Raw genomic sequence first — 5,770 nt, 5'->3', positions numbered from 1 at the left:
TTATCTAGAATAACTATATCCTTTTTACAGCAGACGTGGTGGAGCAAGCTAGTGGGATTGTTCTGTGTTGACTGATGAAAAATACATTTTTATATTTCTATTTTTCCCCCATCTCAACAGATCAGACTTGCAGGGCGCTAGTTGAAAAACGCAATGTTCTTCTTTAGGATTATTAATAACGCAAAAATCAATCCAAAGTAGTTCAAGGGTTTACCCAGCTGGTGGTAGTAGTGGTAACATTCAAACCTTTTCTCCTCACGATAATTATTGGGCCAATATGAAGAAATTATGACATCATACCGATTAAATTAGATAACATTAAAAATAGCTCTGATAACCGGTAATTTAAAAAAATGCTCCAATGAGGCGAGATTACCCATACTGTGCGGGTGAGCAAATCAAGCGTTCCTTTTTTCTCCTGCCTGTGACGTTAACGGCCTGTCGTAACTTCCCCACCTGTAAACAAACATTCACTTTCAGAGGAAGACATTTTGTGGGCTAGTTGCACCAAATGCTCCGCAACGAGGGGGGAAAAAACCCATCAAGCGAAAAAAATCAACCTTATCAGCCACCTGAAAGGCCAGCGCTGGGGCATTTTAAAAGTGTAAAGGTTTGCCAAAGACCTCTGCTGTCACACTGGCTGCTTGAAGCAAGTGCCCGAATACAGTGCTCCTCGCTGGGCCACAGCAAGCACAAAGTTATCGGTTTGAATGATATGTATTATGTTACTGTAAAGTGAGACACACAAGCACCAAACTCGATGGCTGGAACAACAGGCGTTTATTGTAGCTTTGAATGATCTCGCAGCAGGCACGATACGGCACCACTGTACGGAATTGGAAGGACGAGCTACATTGACAGACCATCCCGTTATAATTAAGCAATCACCCATCGATCGACACCGATTTCATTAATTTTGTGGGATGGGCAATTGGTGTATGCTGTCAGTTTTTTTGTTTTTTTTTATTGGATTTGGCAGGTTGGACTTTTTAAAAGATCGGTGATTGGACAGAAAATTGCAATCGGTTCACACCTCATTATCATGTGTTTATGATCGAGGGCCAACGGGTAGTGCAACAAGTTACAGTGGTATGAAAAAGTGTTTGCCCCCTCCTGAGTTCTCTATTTTTTTTGCATGTTTGTCACACTTTAGATGTTTGAGATCATCAAACTAATGTAAATATTAGTGAATGACACACAAATGAACACAAAATGCTTTTAAATGAAACTTTTTGTCAAGAGAGAAAAAAAAAAAAATCCAAACCTACATGGCCCAATGTGAAAAAGTGATTGCCTTCCTGTTAAAACATAACTGTGGTTTATCACCCCTGAGTTTCTCTAGCTACACCCAGGCCTGATTGCACAGGCCGCGGTGCAGTCATAACGTCTTCATCCGCGCATGTAAATACTGTGGAACACACAGTGATACGGCGGGAGAGAAAATAACATTGAGCGATTGTGAGGTTGGATTTTTTCAAGGAGGCATTGTTGTCTTGTGATGCAATTGTATTACTCTTTTAAACATAGAGAAGCCAAACTCTTTACTTAAGTGGCCCCACCAAATAACCAGAACTACAGTCCTCATCACCGAAACCGACCAGAACTCTACTCACGGGACCAAGTGGGGTTTAAGTCACTGTTGATGCACTAAACTGCTGATAGGGATGTCATACCATAAAATACCAATTATCCCTTTAATGTAGTGTTCAAAGAACATTAAGGCTCCTCTCAATTTTGCCAGAAAACGTCTTGATGACCCCCCACGACCTTTGGGAAAATACTTACAAAAGTTGAACTTTCTGGAAGGTGTGTGTCCCATTACATCTGGCATAAAAGTAATGCTGCATTTCAGAAAAAGAACATCATACCAACAGTAAAATGTGGTGGTAGTGTGATGGTCTGGGGCTGTTTGGCTGCTTCAGGGCCTGGAAGACTTGCTGTGATAAATGGAACCATAAATTCTGCTGTCTACCAAAAAATCCTCAAGGAGAATGTCCGGCTGTCTGTTAGCTGCAGAACCCAACTTGGGTTCTGCAGCAGGACAATGATACAAAACACACCAGCAAGTCCACCTCTGAATGGCTGAAGAAAAACAAAATGAAGACAAAATTCCTCCACAGCATGGACAGGAGTGTATCTGTGTGACAAACATGCAAAAAAAATATAAAGAACTATAAATATAAAAAAGTAAGAAACCAGGAAAGGGCAAACATTTTTTCCATTCCACTGTATGTTAAAAGCTGCATTTTCACACACAATAAATGGCAAGAATGCAGTTGACAGGGAGGAACTTATTAGTTGTGTTAAGCTTGAAAAGAACCTGCTTCTGTGTCTTGTCATGTTAAAATCAATTGGTGATTGTCAGTTGCAAACCTACATTCTGCAGGAAGGACTTTCCTGGGTCTGGTATTGGTGGAGCTCTTATCTTCTTGACAGTGTTAACCCTAAGAGACAAAATGCAATAGCCTTAAGATATAGCAACATAGAGGGGGAATGTGTTTTTGTTTGGGCTTACCAGGTCATCTTGTCAGTCCAGAAGATGAGACAAAAGTTGTGCCTACGACTGTAATTCCTACAATGAACGCAAAGGAACCTGACAGAGACAAACACTGATTATTCAACATAGATGAAATTGTTGGTTTGCTTTTCAATACAAGTTGAATTGGCCATGAATGGGACAAAACACACCCGAGGGTGCGTTGGCCTCTGATGAAGTCCACGATGCTGTGGGACTCCACACTCCACAATGACTGGAACTTAGACAGGCGCACTCAAAAATTTCATTTTGTGTTTGTGTTGTCATTAACATTATTTCAATTTGTTTGATGATCTGAAACATTTAAGAGTGACAAACATGCAAAAAATAAGAAATCAGGAAGGGGACAAAACACTTTTCCACCACTGTACATATAAAAATGGTCAAGCCCAGTGTCAGCATAACTGCCACCTTAGATGTGTCTTGTGCCTTCCTCCTCTCACTGTATCTCTTCCTGTTTTTCAGTGGTCCAGGCAGGAAGTAGGTGTGTGTGTGTGTGTGTGTGTTTACACAGATAAGAAAAAGCAGCTGCCAATTTCAACATGCGAACGCGCATGCCACTACTACTTCTGCACAGGTGATACCTGCTCATGCTGATTTCTACTCTTTAATCCACACTCCCGATAACGTTTGGAGATTTCAAATAGCCAAAAAAAACAAAAACAAAACCTGATCCTCCCAATCAGAGTCTTCCGCTCTCACCTCCGGCAGAGCTTCTCCTGCATCCCGGGGGAGGACGAGGATATTGAGTCCGAATGGGCTCTATTCCGTGCCTCCATTGCTGAGGCAGCCGATAGGAGCTGCGGCCGCAAGGTGGTCGGTGCCAGTCGTGGCGGCAAGCCCCGAACCCGATGGTGGACACCAGCGGTCAGGGCTGTCGTCAAGCTGCAGAAGGAGTCCTATCGAGCATGGATGGCTTGTGGGACTCCTGAAGCAGCTGACGGGTACCGGCAGGCCAAGCGGCACGCGGCTTCGACGGTGGTCGAGGCAAAAACTCGGGTGTGGGAGGAGTTCGGTGAGGCCATGGAACACGACTTTCGGTCGGCCTCGAAGAGGTTCTGGCAAACCGTCCGGCGCCTCAGAAAGGGGAAGCAGTGCCCAGTCCACACTGTTTACAGTGGGGACGGGGGCCTGCTGACCTCGACTGAGGATATAGTTGGGCGGTGGAAGGAATACTTTGAGGCCCTTCTCAATCCCACTGACATACCTTCCATAGAGGAAGCAGAGACTGAGGATACGAACACGGACAGTTCCATCACCGTGGCTGAGGTATCTGGGGTAGTCAAAATGCTCCCCAGTGGCAAAGCTCCGGGGGTGGACGAGTTTCGCCCTGAATTCCTCAAGGCTCTGGATGTTGCGGGACTGTCTTGGCTGACACGTCTCTTCAACATTGCGTGGAAGTCGGGAACAGTACCTCTGGATTGGCAGAATGGGGTGGTGGTCCCCCTTTTCAAGAAGGGTGACCGGAGGGTGTGTTCCAACTATAGGGGGATCACACTCCTCAGCCTCCCTGGGAAAGTCTATTCCAGGGTGCTGGAGAGAAGGGTACGACCGTTAATCGAACCTCAGCTACAGGAGGTGCAATGTGGTTTTCGTCCTGGTCGCGGAACACTGGACCAGCTCTACACCCTTGCAAGGTTCCTGGAGGGTACTTGGGAGTTTGCCCAACCGGTCTACATGTGCTTTGTGGACCTGGAAAAGGCATTCGACCGTGTCCCTCGCGGTGTCCTGTGGGGGGTGCTCCTGGAGTATGGGATTGGTGGCGTGCTACTACGTGCCATTCAGTCCTTGTACAACCGGAGCAGGAGCCTGGTTTGCATTGCCAGTAGTAAGTCAAGCCTGTTTCCAGTGAACGTTGGCCTCCGCCAAGGCTGCCCTTTGTCACCGATTCTGTTTATAATTTTCATGGACAGAATTTCTAGGCGCAGCCAAGGTGTCGAGGGAGTCCAGTTCGGGGGCACTAGGATCTCATCTCTGCTATTTGCAGACGATGTGGTCCTGATGGCCTCATCGGGCTGTGACCTGCAGCGTTTACTGGGACGGTTTGCATCTGAGTGTGAAGCTTCTGGGATGAGACTCAGCACCTCCAAATCCGAGGCCATGGTTCTCAGTCGGAAAAGGGTGGATTTCTCCCTCCGGGTTGGGAATGAGGTCCTGCCCCAGGTGGAGGAGTTCAAGTATCTCGGGGTCTTCTTCACGAGTGAGGGAAGGTTGGAGCGTGAGGTCGATGGGCGGATCGGCGCAGCGTCTGCAGTAATGCGGTCGCTGTATCGGACCGTCGTGGTGAAGAGAGAGCTGAGCCGGAAGGAAAAGCTCTCAATTTACCGTTCGATCTGTGTTCCCACCCTCACCTATAGTCATGAGCTTTGGGTCATGACCGAAAGAACGAGATCGCGGATACAAGCAGCTGAAATGAGTTTTCTTTGTATGGTAGCGGGACTCACCCTAAGAGATAGGGTGAGGAGCTCGGTCATCCGGGAGGAGCTCAGAGTAGAGCCGCTGCTCCTTCACATCGAGAGGAGCCAGCTGAGGTGGCTCGGGCATCTAGTCCGGATGCCTCCCGGACGCCTCCCTGGTGAGGTGTCTCGAGCATGCCCAGCCGGGAGAAGGCCTCGGGGAAGACCTAGGACACGCTGGAGGGATTTTGTCTCACAGCTGGCCTGGGAACGCCTTGGTGTCCTCCCGGCGGAGCTGGAGGAGGTGGTCGGGGACCGGGAAGTCTGGGCTTCTCTACTGAGACTGCTGCCCTCGCGACTCGGACCCGGATAAGGGGAGGAAAATGGAATGGAATGGAATTGAAAACCTGATCCAGAAAGTTTTGTCCAGTTAAAAAAAAAAAGTGCAATAAAGTTACTTCACGCTGTAATGGATCCTCTACCGGCTTAATCAGCGACCTGATTAGAAAAGCAACAAATGCAAAATTTATTGTAATTGGGTGGGGGGGACAAATCCCGGCCAGCGTGTTGCTCATGGCTCCGTTTAGATGTAATTGCTGTTTTTTTCCCACTCAGGCCATAACCCAGTTCTTGAAAAGTGACTTTAATGAACATAATTGCCGCTTGTGGGAAACGGAGAGACGCTTAAACAGTCCGATGAGGGGATTGAAGGGTGAAAGCGAGCTGTTATCGCCAGTACCACTTTTACTACTTCTGGTATTTGTAGGATGCTGGTCAACATCTGCGTTGTTTGAATTTGGGAACAATTTGCCCCATAGTAAACAGTGCAGTAGGCTTG

Source organism: Dunckerocampus dactyliophorus, chromosome 6 (assembly GCF_027744805.1).
Source record: "Dunckerocampus dactyliophorus isolate RoL2022-P2 chromosome 6, RoL_Ddac_1.1, whole genome shotgun sequence".
Taxonomy (NCBI): Eukaryota; Metazoa; Chordata; class Actinopteri; order Syngnathiformes; family Syngnathidae; genus Dunckerocampus; species Dunckerocampus dactyliophorus.
This window is presented reverse-complemented; position numbering follows the sequence as displayed.